The following is a 17108-nucleotide window of genomic DNA, read 5'->3' as shown; positions in this document are numbered from 1 at the left end:
ACAGACAGACATGTAACAATACGTGTAGGCTATAAAAAAGTACACAGTGTATGTTTTTGCTAAATCGCTTGAAAATATAAGATTGTTGTTATTAGAATAGGTACCCCTTAGTTTTAATTTTACAGGTTAATTACATTACCCCTTTTTTCCCCAATAATTACTTCGCATATTATTCCTTTATACCTACATGGAGGTACTGAATAGGTACACTATAATTACAAAAAAGTTACAATGTAAATTCTTTTTACTTACACAGTATGTTGCGGGTTGTAATCTAAAGCGTTATAAAGCTGGATACCGATTTATGAACTCTGTTAATCTGTCAGTTTGCGATGAATAAACACCCTGAATAATATCTGAAGTACTCTGAGACTGCAATGACTTTGGTGTGTATAGTAGCAATATAGCGGCTTTTTTTTTTAAATGCAAAGATGTTAGTTGATGAATAGTGGCCGTTTACATGGAAGGAGATCCAGCAACAAGAGCGAGCAGTTCATTCAAATGGACAGAGACAGGTGGTAAATGATTAGGAAGTACTAATATAAGAAAATACTTATTTTAAGTTGACCTCAGGGAAGTACTGAAAGCATATGACCCTGTTAAGATCACAGGTATGTGAACGTAGCCTCAAAGATTTTGTGATCAAAGATAACTGTAGATCTACAAGACAGATGAGACCAAACGCATGAAAGTCAAAGGAGGTCATGTGTTTTTATTTTAAGATTACAATGAGATGGTATGAAGGTGGTAAATTCATTAGTCCATTTGGTAAAAATCAATCATTAAGAAAGCTCATATAGAGTGGGGGAACTATGACGTCACTTTGTAGGCGGATCGGCGGTTAGCATGAAACTGGTTCCTCGACAAAAAGCCTATGGGATTTTTCCATAGGCTTTTGGATTATCGCAAAAAATAAGCTCTGTGTTCAACCATAGTATATGAAACTTACACATTTTGTCCATCAAGATAATCTTCACAAAATAATATAACTTTAATGAATTTTGATGCCTAAATAACTGCGCCAGAACTTAAAAGCTAAACTTAGGCTATAAACGAACTGCAGCACCATGGTCACTCGTCTTCAGCGTCACCACCACCGCGTTCCCGACAACTATTTCAAACTTATTTTTAACGTGTTCAGTGAAAAGGATTTACTCTGTATATGAATTTTAATCCACGCTACATGAACCTTTTCATATAAACTGGAATAAATACAAAACTAGAGCCAAACAAAAACTGAAATGAGACATTAATAATAAATAGTATAGTGAATAAATGAAATAAACATACCTAAGGGACATTTAAAGCACATATTTCTGTACATTTCGAAATAAGGTGCATTAAAAGTCAATAAATTCTTGATTAATATGAATATTTTAATTAAAAACGTGTCTCCACGTACTATTCAATAAAAGTCTAGTGTATTTAATCTATTAAATAACAGCAGAGTGAGTTTTTGGATATGGTAAGATTAAACTTATTTTAGTGAATAAAGTACCACATTTCAGCTATCGTTTTGTTAGGATGGGTAAACAAAATGTTATTTTATCCTTGCTTCTAGGAAATCCTCAATCTGTATGCTTTCTTACAGTTTCTTGTGGCCGTAAACATTTAATTTTAACGTGGCTTTAAGCTCATATAGAGTGGGGGAACTCTATACATCGTTAAAGTTTCACTTTCACCATGACTAAGCCGGTAAATGTGGTGTTTACATGAAATAATCATACGAGTTTACCTTATGGTACGAACCCATAGTCTCCGCATCAGTAAGCGATAAAACGAGCTTCTTCCCTCCGAAGACTTGTGTTGCATTTCGGGGCAAAACAAAAAACATTGTCGAACAACAATATAAAATGCGGGAAAATATTAATTAGTTATTCTACAATTAATTATATTACAAATTGTACTACAGCTGCAAATACTGTAAATTGATAAACTGTTCGGTGTGATGACGTTGAATGTCTCCAACAGCGTCTGTAGTCCCATTTAGCAACTTGTTAGCAACCATTTTTTTTAAACGTAACAGTTTAAAAAAAATCACGAGTGGGGTGTAACTGGAGTGTTTTATGTCGTAGAATAAAACGTGAAAGTGTGAACCACGGACCTTATTTAAGGGATTTAACCAAAATCCCATTCAAAAAACCCATTGACACTGGGACGATGGAACCGGAAGTGCTAAAATGCTAACTCGCTTCCACCACTCTATTCTGACATTAGATAGAGGTGTGACTTGGTGTCATGGAAATGGACTCTGGACTCCACTGACTCTCTTTGAATGTCATTTGCAATGTAAAATATGCATGTCAACAAACCTGTTGCATATTGTGTAGGCCTACCTAAATGGAGCAACACATGGTTTACTGATCCAACACAACCTTTCTTGTCTCTGAAAAGACAAGTTGGAGGATTTGTGTATCTGTGTGATCATTTGTTGGCATATCATCATGAGGACTGATTTGATGTTAGTACTGTTATCAGGTGAGTTTTAAGGTAATATTTCAATAATTTAACAACATTTGCATGTTCACAGTTCACTGATGTCAGTTACTTGTCACTTGATTTGCAACCAAACATAAAGAAAATATATTACTGTTGTAATTAAATTCTTAAATTCTCCACTTTCAAATATTCAAACCCTCATGCCTTTATTTTGGCTGAATTCTGCTTAAATTCTGTAAAATGTCTACAAAAATGTTGAAATTATCCAAATGTGTAAATAAAGTAAAAAAAGAGCAGCTCTCAGACACTGAAAACACAAACTCAAGTGCTGTTCACATGAACACTTTTTTTCTCGCAATTCATTTAAAGGGTCATGAAACCCCCTGTTTCAGCACTGGTTAGTTCTCACCACAGTTTTAAAAAATGCTAAAAAAAAGTGGCCGTGGTGCGCTCCGGAGACACAGCTTCGGGTTCAGACAGTTTAATTTCGCTCCCATCGAGTTAAAAACAAATAAATGCACAGCCATTTGCACTCTGCATCGAAAACATATATAACACGCTGTTGCACCTCTGATAAATTTTAAGGCTTATTCTGTAGAATTTATATAAGCCTTTTGACGGTTTGTGTCATGGAGCTGTAAAAACGGTTACACTCACTAATCGTGTTTGTGCCGAACTCTTATTACAAAGCAAAAACAAACACTCTCCTTCGATCCATGAACGTTTCTCTCAGTTAATGCACGTGATCTCACAGTCTGAAGCGTCTGTCACAGCAAATCAACACATGCTGTTGTGACCTATTAAGCGAAGCTCTTCTCATTGGATAAGAACATGCAGTCTCATGAATAATTAAATAGTTGCGTCATTGATGTACTATAGTCCTTTGCCACGTCACAAATTGTGACGTCAACACGATGTAGATTTTAAACCCGGAAGATGAAATTAGCGCAAAAAAGCTTAAAATTAACTAGTTTTCTCCAACAGTTAAAATGATCGGATGTTAACATTGCCTTCTGTGATGTGCAACACCTCTGCTAAAATCTCAGAAAAAGTATTCTGGGGTTACATGAAACCTTTAAAAAAATAAACTCGCAATCTTGAGAAGAAATGTCCAAATTGTGAGATATAAACTGGCCACTAAATCAAATCTGAATTTGGAGTTTTATCTCTCAATTCTGCTAATTCTACACAATTTGTTCCTCAGAATTGTGAGATAGGCCTAAGTCGTCGCAATTACTTTTTTTGTTTATTCATTAAACTCTGGAAACATGCTTCCAGAAGTTCCCTCCAAACCTCCATATGGTGTGTTTTAGATGCGATTGTGTTGCTGATCTAAAGAAAATTCCAATGGAATTTTGCAATTTTTAATTTTGCCAAGATATTGTTCTGAAATTAACATTTAAACAATATAAATTACATCAACGTGTTAATGCCTCTCTCCGCAGCTCTGACCTCCGGTGTGAACTCTTATGTGTTTTACTGGAGTTGTTAGCACCAGGTACATTACAAGTCAAACCATTTAATTTTGTAATTTCAGTTTAATATAACTGTTATTAGCGGAACTGCAAAAAACAAAACAAAAAAACAATGCTACATAACATTTTGTTTATAAGTAGTTTTATTGACATCTTTCTATGGTTGAAACACTGATTAAGCAAGCGGTTGGCCTACAGGAGATGTGAAGTGCTTGTTCATGTTTATTTTGTGTCATAACTAATAGAGGATGTTCACTCACATGATATAGTATAGGCCTAGTTTTTTTTAAGAGGCTATCTAACGTTGCTCCAAAATGCAGAAAGAAATGATAAATGGCAGACAAAATACTAATTTTTTGACAGTTGTTTGTCACTTTCACTGAAACACTGAAATTATATTATTATTGATTATGAGCCTGAGCGATTCATCGTGTGTGTGCATGTGTTTCAGAGAAAAAGAGACAGATAGTGAGACTGGAGGTGAAATCAAGTCAAAATGTGAACGATCCTGGCGTGAAGAGAGAGATTTTGGCAAAGGTGTGTAAGTTGAGTATGTAACAGTGATTATGAACTTACCTAAGTGTATTATTGAGTATTAAAAGTTTGTTTCTGTCCTTCAGGTAGAGCAGATACTGAAGGGGAATGGGCTGACAGAGGATGCTAAGCTCTCGTGGATGATGTTTTCTGGTGAAATTGTCTTTCACAGGATGTGGTGTCAGAAGAATGATTTTTCTAATTTGCACTGCAGGAGAAACATGAAATGATTGTTCATAATAGCATTTCCTACCTAATCATCCTCACATTTATACTGACTGTGTCCTTTTAGCCACATTTTGAATACTGCTTTTGCATTGTTGAAAGTTTGTAAAACAGTAGTTTGAAAAATGGCAACAACAGACACAAACCTATGCAAAATAAATGTAAACTGGAAAGCAAGACGACGCCTGCAGGTCAACATCTGTCCTACAGAGGGAGCTCAAAAGAAGCGATGAAAGAACTAAAAGAAAAACAGTTTTTAGTGAGTCACTGTAAAAATTATTTTTCAAAGTTTTAAATGAAAAATTATTGGAGTATGTTTTACAAAAAAAAAAAAAAACTACTTTAGTATTTCTACTTTAAAACTTAATGTTTCATTTAATGTGTTACTTGCTGTTTCTTGGTAATTATTTGTGAAATGTAGCAATTTCTGTCTAAAGTAAATCCTGGCAAGTAAAATCTGCTCAGATTTAATTTTTTTTAGTGTATGTGTGATAATAAAAACACAAACTCAAAGAAATCAATAAACTCTGCTCTTCTCGTCCACAATCGTAGGTTAGTTATTTTGTTGTGTATGGTTTGTAACTTATATAGAATTCATTTTGATGAATGACACACATCTTCAGGAGGAAGATTACTAGGCATGTCACAGCAATCATGAGAATATAACTTTAATATTTGTCTAAAGCAAACATGTCTTTACACATTAGATCTTAAATGAAGCACATGTGCATTTATTGACTTTGCACATTTGTTTGGTTGTGTGAACACAACATCACTTCTGTAACTTTATTTAAAAACCATAGAAAGTGGTCAGACTTTCACAGAGTCACATTAATTTGCCGCGAATGCTGTTTTTAAACCACAGATATTTTCCTCCATAGCTGAGGTGATTGTAATGTTCATGATGCAATAAAATGCCACCATTTACAGCAAAGTTATTATATTTCATTGCTAGGTAAGTCTGTCTGTTGTGTATGTTTCTGAGTCTAGGTCTGTACAATTTAGTTCTCTTATTTGTATTCTTTCTAATCCATTACTGTTCAAGACGAGCAAACTCACTGAAGAGCGAAACTTTTTATTCCACAAAAGGTTTTTTTACAGTGGAAAAAGTTCATTCGGATTATTAATATGTTCTTCACACTGAGAACACAACGGTTCTGTTTTGGTTCTTTGGGAACCAAAGAGACCATACTCTTATTCACTACATAAATAAAATAAGTAAAATGTTAATTTTGTAGACATTTTTGTCAAATATTTTAAATACAAAGTGAGTTTATAACATTTAAGCACTGTCAACAGGCAAATTAAGATCGCGTCTTGTGTGAGCTGTACTTTGGTTGAAATGTAACGAATATGATGGGAAAGCAAAATTCACTAAGTACATTACACTGGTTTGCTGCATCCTTAATTGCCGGATTACAACTTTAAATGCAGGTATTGCGTTTGAACTGACTTGAATAATGTAATGATACATATGAAAAATACACACAAATTTACACATAGCGGTTCAAATGCTGACTGATATCTTAACAACGTGCGATTTTATATTCTAATAGTGTATTGTCTTGACCATGGTGAACATATTTAGAAAGGTTTGCAATCCTGTTTTTTAGGCAGTTAAGTAAGAATAAAAATAAAACTGAATAAATAAAAACTAATTGAGCACTGTTCAGCTCAATGTTCAGCGGCAGCAGTGACAGAATTTACACCCTACCTATTTGTAACTCAAGGAAAAGGACTTGTGAATATTTTATATAACTGATCATTTTCAAAAGGTGGACCGCATCCACACCCCGGCATCCATCTGGACCGCGAGCCATAACAGCAACGCCATTTTAAGTGAGCAGCGCGTCAAAACAGCGGATCACATAACGTGCTCAGGGTCGTTTATGGTAAATATCTTTCAGCGCTATATTGTCTAGTATTTTTTTCTAAAGCCAAACACACTTTATTCAAGCCGTGCATTATCATGCTGCAACATGAGGTGATGGTCGTGGATGAATAGCACAACAATGGGCCTCAGGATCTCGTCACGGTATCTCTGTGCATTCAAAATGCCATCAATAAAATGCACATGTGTTCGTTGTCCATAACATACGCCTGCCCATACCATAACCCCACCGCCACCATGGGCCACTCGATCCACAACGTTGACATCAGCAAACCGCTCACCCACACGACGCCATACACGCTGTCTGCCATCTGCCCTGTACAGTGAAAACCGGGATTCATCCGTGAAGAGAACACATCTCCAAAGTGCCAGACGCCATCGAATGTGAGCATTTGCCCACTCAAGTCGGTTACGACGACGAACTGCAGTCAGGTTGAGACCCCGATGAGGATGACGAACAAGCTTCCCTGAGACGGTTTCTGAGGGTTTGTGCAGAAATTCTTTGGTTATGCAAACTGATTGTTGCAGCAGCTGTCCGGGTGGCTGGTCTCAGACGATCTTGGAGGTGAAGATGCTGGATGTGGAGGTCCTGGGCCGGTGTGGTTACATGTGGTCTGCGGTTGTGAGGCCGGTTGGATGTACTGCCAAATTCTCTGAAACACCTTTGGAGACGGCTTATGGTAGAGAAATTAACATTCAATTCACGGGCAACAGCTCTGGTGGACATTCCTGCAATAAGCATGCCAATTGCACGCTCCCTCAAAACTTGCGACATCTGTGGCATTGTGCTGTGTGATAAAACTGCACATTTTAGAGTGGCCTTTTATTGTGGCCAGCCTAAGGCACACCTGTGCAATAATCATGCTGTCTAATCAGCATCTTGATATGCCACACCTGTGAGGTGGATGGAGTATCTCGGCAAAGGAGAAGTGCTCACTAACACAGATTTGTGAACAATATTTGAGAGAAATAGGCCTTTTGTGTACACAGAAAAAGTCTTAGATCTTTGAGTTCAGCTCATGAAAAATGGGGGCAAATACAAAATTGTTGCGTTTATAATTTTGTTCTGTGTAGCTACACTGTTTTTAGTAGGCTAGATACTGCTTTTAAGTAAAATATTAAAATAGTATAGATTTCAGGAGGAAACCCCTGAACAGAAACAGTATTTTTCTTTTCTTTTTTGTCACATGGCCTCTCATGTATCTAAATGTAAAAATGTATTTATTTGTTTGTTTTGTCTGGATCTTTGCTTGTAAGAAAATATAGAGGCCACGTGTGTTGCCCTTTAAGGAATGTAACTTTCAAATAGTTCTTTAAATATTTTTTGGTACATATTCTCAAGTGAAAATGTGAAGTTCATAATTACTTTTCCTTTATCTACCTTGTTTGTAAAGAAATTATATTATTTGTTTCATGTGATGACATCACTTCCTGTGAGTGCTCCGTTCTGCATGAAAACAATGAGACAGACATAGCGTGCTCTCTCTAATAATCTATTGCATCCACCAAAAAGCATCATAGAGGCAATGCCGTAAGTTCATTGATACAACATTAGACATGTAAAAGATCATATATTAGTAATGATTTTGTTAAAAATATGTTTGATAAGTTGCTAAAAATAGTTGTGTACTATTGTGTACAAGCATTCAGTGCATTGTAACTACTGCTACAGTGAGAACAGTAGTTTATGCTTATGTTACGGTCATTCATGTTGCGATGTTAGTCAAGACACTGGATTCTGAAGATTGTTGTATTGTTTCATTACAGTTTTCACCGCAAATGTTAATGAGGGAGAGTGACAGTAAATGATCAACCTTACTACGACTCTGTCTTCATGCATGGTGCTGGAGACTAAATGATTCCTGATGGTTTCTCACCTAATTCTTCACCTTAATTCCTAATTTTTTTGCAGTTAAGTTGTCTTTTCCTCTCCACCTGTTTTTTCTGACCTTGCTGACCCAATGAGCATTTCGCTGCCCAGTGGTCATGCCCTTAACTTTGCTAATTCTATTATTGCATCCTTCTCATGGGCATTTAATAATTTTTTTTTAACTTTTATTCTTGAGTTCAATCTCTTTTTTGGCTCATTTTATCTGTAAAGGAAAACCTGCCTAATAATTCTGCACACCTGAAATAAGAAGTTTCTGACTATCAGCCTTCATGGACAATTATATATCATTTATAAATTATTAAATACAAAATCAATAGTAGTTATTGAGATTGATGTGGTTTGGAATTGGTAAAATGTTCTTGGAAAAAAAATATGACCAGAATATCAACTTGCCTAATAATTCTGCACAGACTGTACATTAACCCCCTGGGGTCGACAAACGCATATACGCGTTTTGAGGCAGATTTTCCTGATAAGGCCGAAATGAGCTTTGCATCTTAACATATCTTTGTTTTGTTTTTACAAAGCAGATCATATATTTTGTCTATAGCCTATAAAACAGCTTTGTAAATATGAAGATTTCAATACATGAGGATTCTGAATGGGATTTTTTTTAGCGAGCCATTACATGACTTGAGACTCGACTTGGACTCGTGACCAAAGACTTCAGACTTGACTCGGACTCCAAGTTAAAGACTTGTGAACATCTCTGAGACTATTTTTTTTTAATAAATTTACTCTAATGTTTGTGGGTAGGGCACTTTTTTTAAATTCAGGTACGCCTAATTCTGTAAAAATGCAAAATATGCAACAGGGCTGAAGAGGTTTTAACCACAGGTTTTGTAGCACAAGCATGGCTGTTTTGTGGTACCCATGGTTTAATGATAGTAACAGTGTTCTTTTTTTTAAACTATGGTATAAACATGTTTAATTTTCGTAAGGTACAGGGTATACCCAGGGGTTAAGGTGAGTTGGAGTTCACTGTCACCTACTGACTGTCGCATATTCTCTATTTTGTTTTACTATTAAGTTCTTGTTTGTTATTTTCCAGTTACCTGTCCATTCCATTTGAGTTTTGGCAGGTTACATGCACGACGCCGAGAAAGTGAAAAGGCAAATGTGGTAATTAATATTGCTATTTCAATATGACAGGCTCATAACTCGTAAGACATTGGAAATACAGTTGCAAATGGACTTTGCTTTTTAATTTGAAATGTGGCAGTCACTGTGCGTTCGCAAAAGCGAAAATGCAAATGATAATGCAAGATTTGCAATTGCATTTGGATTATGTCACAATTTATGCGCCCACGTGTGGAAAACGCAATCGAAAAAACAATTTGCAATTCCTTTTGAAAAAAGTCCTGAATATTCTTCCATACTTTGGACCTTGCATTTAACTATGTAATACAGTTAATTGTTAATAACTTTGAAACAAAGCTATTGCAGCATAACTAAAATTGTTTAATGTTACACTTACACAGTAACTACACGTAACAAGAGGGTAACAAAGGATCGCTTTAAATTACAGCCCGCAGATGTTACACTTACACAGTAACTACACATGACAAGGGTGTATGTTTGCACAGTAGTTAAGAAAAATGTTGTAGTACATTTTATTCTACTTGCCTCAAACCACATACGGAAGCTCAAGTGCACCAACAGCACTACAGCTATCAAAAAAACATTAATTATACAGTAAATATAAATGTGTTGTGTATTATATATCCTGGGAGCAGCTGCAACCATATGCAATGTTCTTTCATCAGGTAAATTTTCATATGGAAATTTTTTAACCAAATCATAGTAGAAATTCATTACATAATTTCCCCATGATCCCACATAAAGAAACACTAGTTAATCATATTCTTAAGTAAACTGTGTTAAAATTTTAGAAAGACTATGGTGTTTTTTAACTTTACTATAATTACTAAATTATACTACTACTGTTTAATATTTGTATCAGTCATGTAAGATATATGTTGTAATAATACAATAAGTACCTAGTACGTAGTGTAAAAATATACTGCATCATATATTTCGTGTTATTACAATAAGACAGCTTGTTCTAAATCATAATATTGTTGCCTAAAGCCGGTGTTATACTTTCCTCATGAGCAATCCGGACGCGGACACGGACTACTTGTATTTAAACTACAGAAAGCATTCGCTGGTGGTCCGCTCCACGGACGTGTTCCATACATGCGCAGTAGATCGGCTTGAACAGTAAACAAACATGTGAACAAACAATTGCCTAGAGTTATTGCACATCATCTTTATATTGTTTTATAAACGGGTTGTACAGGTTCGGGGGGCAACGGGCTTCTTCACACAGCCTGCGCATGCGCAGTTGGTGCTACGCACGGTCACAAAAAATGGGAGGCATGCGGATGTCCATGCAGAGCCTCCGCACACACCCTGCAATGATGATTTTTTAAGTCATTATTACCTCCATATCCCCCAAACGTTGCACATTGTTTCTGTTTACCTACACGTACGTACAGCTGTAAGTTATGCTTACGCAGAAAATTTCGATCTGTGTGTCAAACATACCACGTAAATTCAGAATAGGTGCCCTTTAGTTATAAAATTCTTAAAAGTATAAATGCTTTATAATTTCGCAGGTTATTACCCCCTTATTCCCCAAACGTTGCATATTGTTCCCTTATACCTGCAAGTAGGTACCGTGGAGATACTCTATAGTTATAAATAGGTACACTGTAAATTCTGTTTATTTACATGGTACATTTATTTATGCGGTACATTGTGGGCTGTAATCTAAAGCGTTACCACAATTTGTTAATATTCTGACAATAAATGTTAGTTTAATTTTCAAAATTACCAGTGGAGGACTGTAACGAAGCACATTCGTTAAGTATTCAGTACAGATGTGAAGTAGGTTACTATGGGTTTTTTCCTCACAGGACAGCAACACTATAAAAATATGGTCTTTTACAACATGATGCATTGTTATAGATTAAACTGCCCAACAGTATATGCAGTAGGCTACTTTAAATTTAACAACCTTGAACATATTCAGAAGTAAAATGCAATGTGCAGCAGTAATATTAATGCAAAACTATCCTGAGGAACAATATATACCTTTCCTTTTACTCTCCATACCTTAAGTATTTTACAGTATGCAAGATAATACTTCTACTTAAAGGGACTGTTCATCCAAAAATGGGGTTGGGATTGTTAGTTGAATTATCCCTTCAACTAAGGTTTTAAATATGACTAGTACATTTCCCCAATGTGGTATAAGTAGTTTACTAAAGTATCTTAATATTTCTTCTACCAATTACTTTGTCATAGCTGTAAACAATTTCTCTTTTCCTTCTTTCCCTAAATGAGACCAGACTCCTGTACTGCAGGATAAAGCTGAAGCGTGGAACAGCACTGGGCAGGTTTTTAATGGTTTTCGGCTGAGCAGGGAGGCTCTGACAGTGCTGCTGGATCTTCTGAGAAGTGAACGGCAACATGGATGGGGTGCCACAATCCAGACCCTGGTGTTTCTCTTCTGTCTGGCCAGTGGTACATCATACAGAGTGGTCTCCAGAGTGTTTGACCCCTGCTTACCGGGTGATGAGATTCATAGCAGACTGTCGTCACTTAATGGCTGGATGTCTAAGTGGTGCCCGCAAAATAACATAGGCTTTATAGACAATTGGAAGAATTTTTGGGGCAGACCTGACCTGTTGAAAAGAGATGGTGTTCATCCCTCCTGGGGTGGTGCCGCTCTTCTCTCTAGAAATATGGCACATAGTCTTAGAGTTTGTACTTGACTAACTGGAGCCCAGGTCAGGAAGCAGACAGACTGGCTAAACCGATCGTCTGCTAGCCGCCTCATGTCACCAAAGTCAGTTAACTCTCAGCACATAGAATCTTTTTCATCTAGATATTACGCTATAGAGACTGTGTCTGTTCCCCGAACTAGAAAATACAGAAAACATCCAAACCAAAGTAATAGTAACAATTTAATTGATGTTCAACAAATAAAAAACCGGTATAATACAGATAAACACATGATAAAGCTTGGCTTATTGAATATTAGATCCCTTTCTTCAAAAGCACTTTTTGTAAATGATATGTTCACTGACCATAAACTAGATGTGCTTTGTTTGACAGAAACCTGGCTAAAACAAGATGATTACATTACTTTAAACGAGTCTACACCCCAAGATTACTGTTACAAACATGAACCGCGTCCAAAAGGTAAAGGGGGAGGTGTTGCTACAATTTATAGAAATATTTTCAGTATCTCTCAGAGGCCAGGTTTCAAGTATAATTCGTTCAAGTAATGGTGCTTCATATAACGTTATCCAAAGAAACAAGTGTTAATGATAAATCCTGTGATGTTTGTACTGGCTACTGTATACAGGCCACCAGGGCACCATACAGACTTTATTAAAGAATTTTCTGATCTTCTATCGGAGTTAGTGCTGACTGCAGATAAAGTCCTAATCGTTGGTGATTTTAATATCCATGTTGATAATGAAAGAGATTTGTTGGGATCAGCATTTATAGACATTCTAAACTCAATTGGTGTTAAACAACACGTGTCAGGACCTACTCATTGTCGAAATCATACTCTAGATTTAATACTGTCACATGGAATTGATGTCAGTTGCGTTGAAATTTTGCAGCAGAGCGATGATATCTCAGATCATTATCTAGTCTCCTGTATACTCCATATAGCTAAAGCTGTAAAGCCAACTTCTTGTTACAAATATGGTAGAACCATCACTTCTACCACAAAAGACTGCTTTATAAATAATCTTCCTGACTTATCTCAGTTCCTCAGTATATCCAATAGCTCAGAACAACTTGATGATGTAACAGGAACTATGGACTCTCTCTTTTCTAGCACTCTAGATGCGGTTGCTCCTTTACACTTAAGGAAGATTAAGGATAAGAGTCCAACACTGTGGTATAATGAGCACACCCGCGCCCTAAAGAGAGCAGCCCGGAAAATGGAGCGCAGCTGGAGGAAAACTAAATTAGAGGTATTTCGTTTAGCTTGGCGGGAAAGTACCTATCCTACAGAAAAGCATTAAAACTGCTAGATCTGATTACTTTTCGTCTCTTCTAGAAGAAAACAAACATAACCCTCGGTATTTATTCAATACAGTAACTAAATTAACGAAAAATCAAGCATCAACAGGTGTTGGCATTTCCCAAGAGCATAGCAGTAATGACTTTATGAACTACTTCACTTCCAAGATCGATACTATCAGAGATAAAATTGTATCCTTGCAGCCGTCAGCTACAGTATCGCATCAGATAGCGCACTATAGACCCCCTGAGGAACAATTTCATTCATTCTCTACTGTGGGAGAGGAAGAATTGTATAAACTTGTTAAATCATCTAAACCAACAACATGTATGTTAGACCCGATTCCATCTAAACTACTAAAAGAGCTGCTTCCAGAAGTCATAGATCCTCTTTTGGCTATTATTAATTCATCATTGTCATTAGGATATGTCCCCAAAACCTTCAAATTGGCTGTTATTAAGCCTCTCATTAAAAAAACACAACTTGACCCCAAAGATCTAGTTAATTACAGACCGATCTCAAATCTCCCTTTTCTGTCAAAGATACTAGAAAAGGTAGTATCCTCACAATTATATTCCTTCCTAGAGAAAATGATATCTGTGAGGAATTCCAGTCAGGATTTAGATCGTATCATAGTACTGAGACTGCTCTCATTAGAGTTACAAATGACCTGCTTCTATCATCTGATCGTGGTTGTATCTCTTTATTAGTTCTACTGGATCTTAGCGCTGCGTTCGACACTATCGACCACAACATTCTTTTGAATAGACTAGAAAACTTTGTTGGCATTAGTGGAAGTGCCTTAGCATGGTTCAAATCGTACTTATCTGACCGCCATCAGTTCGTAGCAGTGAATGAAGAGGTATCATATCGATCACAAGTGCAGTATGGAGTACCTCAAGGCTCAGTACTAGGGCCGTTACTTTTCACGCTTTATATGTTACCCTTGGGAGATATTATTAGGAGACATGGTGTTAGCTTTCACTGTTATGCTGATGATACTCAGCTCTATATTTCTTCGCCCGGTGAAACACACCAAATTGAGAAACTAACGGAATGCATAGTCGATATAAAAACTGGATGACGAATAATTTTTACTGCTAAATTCTGAAAAACAGAGGTGTTAATTATCGGACCTAAAACCCCACATGTAATAACCTAGAACATTATCTAACACTTGACGGCTGCTCTGTCAATTCTTCTTCATCAGTCAGGAACCTAGGTGTGCTGTTCGATAGCAATCTGTCATTTGAAAGCCATGTTTCTAGCATCTGTAAAACTGCATTTTTCATCTCAAAAGCATATCTAAATTGCGACCAATGCTCTCAACGTCAAATGCAGAAATGTTAATTCATGCGTTTCTGACCTCAAGGTTAGACTATTGTAATTCTTTATTAGGTGGTTGTTCTGCACGCTTGATCAACAAACTACAGTTAGTCCAAAATGCAGCAGCTAGAGTCCTTACTAGAACCAGGAAATATGACCATATTAGCCCGGTTCTGTCAACACTGCACTGGCTCCCTATCAAGCATCGGATAGATTTTAAAATCTTGTTAATTACTTATAAAGCCCTGAATGGTTTAGCTCCTCAGTACTTGAGCGAGCTCTTATCGCACTATAGTCCTCCACGTCCGCTGCGTTCTCAAAACTCTGGCCGTTTGATAATACCTAGAATATCAAAATTGACTGCGGGCGGCAGATCCTATTCCTATTTAGCACCCAAACTCTGGAACAGTCTACCTAACACTGTTCGGGAGGCAGACACACTCTGTCAGTTTAAATCTAGATTAAAGACCCATCTCTTTAGCCTGGCTTACACATAACGCATTAATACGCTTCTATTATTCAAATCCGTTAAAGGATTGTTAGGCTGCATTAATTAGATCAACCGGAACCGGGAACACTCCCCATAACACACGATGTACTCATTACATCGTAAGTTGAATGGCATCTACGCTAATATTTGTCTGTTTCTTTCCTAGTCTGTTTCTCAGTCCGTATCCGATCAGATGGTGGATCAGCACCAAGAGATGATGTCTACAGCCCTGATCGTCAGCGGAGACCAGGACACCCAGATGACCCCCAGAGATATATCCCTAGATATATCAACCAAAAATAACAAAATAACTAAAATATAATAAAATACCTAACTACATAATACTACTATTGTTAGAAATTGCAACAAAATTAAAATAGAAATATAAACTTTTGAACAGCGGGTTTCGTCTGGTCAGAGGAGAACTGGCCCCCCGACTGAGCCTGGTTTCTCCCAAGGTTTTTTTTTCTCCATTCTGTCACAGAGGGAGTTTTGGTTCCTTGCCGCTGTCGCCTCTGGCTTGCTCAGTTGGGGACACTTAATTTCTAGCGATTATCGCCGATTTGATTGCACAGATACTATTTAAACTAAACTGAGCTAGACAATGACATCTCTGAATTCAATAATGAAATGCCTTTAACTGAAAATTGAGTGTTTAATCTTATCATTATACATTACTGACACTCTGTCCTCCAATTTGATACTGTTAAGTGCTTTGACACAATCTGTATTGTAAAAGCGCTACATAAATAAAGGTGACTTGAATTGACTTGACTTTGACATGCTTTGTTCCACTGTCACCGCATTGTCCACCAAGTCACTGAGGAGGTGCTGGCCATTCACCACAAAGTGATTCACCTCCTGAAGACCCCAGAAGACCTGGAGGCAGTTTGCCGTGGGTTTGCAGGGCTGGCAAGACAGAGCTTTCTTGAAAGCTGCAGGAGCCATCGATGGCTGCCATGTCCGTATCAAGCCACTGAGCGGCCCTGATGGTCAGTGCTACAGGAACAGGAAACTGTTTCCATCTATTGTCTTGCAGGCTGTTTGTGACCATCAGCGCCGCTTCTTTGACACCTACGTGGGCTGGCGTGGGTCAGTGCACAATGCACGAGTGCTCCTCCACAGCCCACTGTACAGGAGGTCAGTGTACCCTCCTCCAGGGCACTTTATCCTGGCAGACGGAGGTTACCTATACGGAAAGGTAATATATTAACATATATGTGAAGCACTATTAAATATTTCAAAAATATATTTTAAAAATACATATGTTGCATGCAGTGGCGGCTGCTGGTCTTTCAAAGAGGGGAAGATCATTTTCGGCCTACATCATAAAAATTGTCCATTTATTTATACGTAAATCCTGCCCTACATTCCTTTTCAAGAAAATGCTCTGTGACCCTTTCGTACCAACTAGGTGTCTTCTCCAATGATGCTAGCCCAGCCTACTGTATGAATGAATGAATGAACAAACAATCTAAAAAAAAAAAAAGATATTAAACTCGGCGGAGGAAATGTGGGAATTAGATTAAACTGAAACAAGGAATGTGGTGTATAATAGGGTTGTCATGATACCATAAAAATGTCTTACGATACGATACCAGCTTAATTTATAATTCAATTCTACAAAATGAATCAAAATGTAATAAATAAATGTAAGTGAAAACAGACGATATTATTCTCTGAATACTTAATTAATGTGAATGAATGACTGGCTATTGTTATCCATGAAATGATCTAAACCAAACTCATTTTAGCACTGCAGAGAAGCTGCATGAAGTGACATT

The 17108-nt window shown here is 37.1% G+C and overlaps 1 long non-coding RNA gene across 1 annotated transcript; it reads left to right on the top strand.

Moving 5' to 3' along the window:
- Positions 1–330: 330 nt before the first annotated feature.
- LOC131537502 (uncharacterized) lies at positions 331–5452 on the top strand. The gene is made up of 3 exons (XR_009270306.1): positions 331–2478; positions 4366–4451; positions 4535–5452. It is a non-coding gene; the product is annotated as an uncharacterized LOC131537502 (long non-coding RNA).
- The last annotated feature ends 11656 nt before the right edge of the window (positions 5453–17108 follow it).

Source organism: Onychostoma macrolepis, chromosome 03 (assembly GCF_012432095.1).
Source record: "Onychostoma macrolepis isolate SWU-2019 chromosome 03, ASM1243209v1, whole genome shotgun sequence".
Lineage (NCBI taxonomy): Eukaryota > Metazoa > Chordata > Actinopteri > Cypriniformes > Cyprinidae > Onychostoma > Onychostoma macrolepis.
This window is presented reverse-complemented; position numbering and strand designations above follow the sequence as displayed.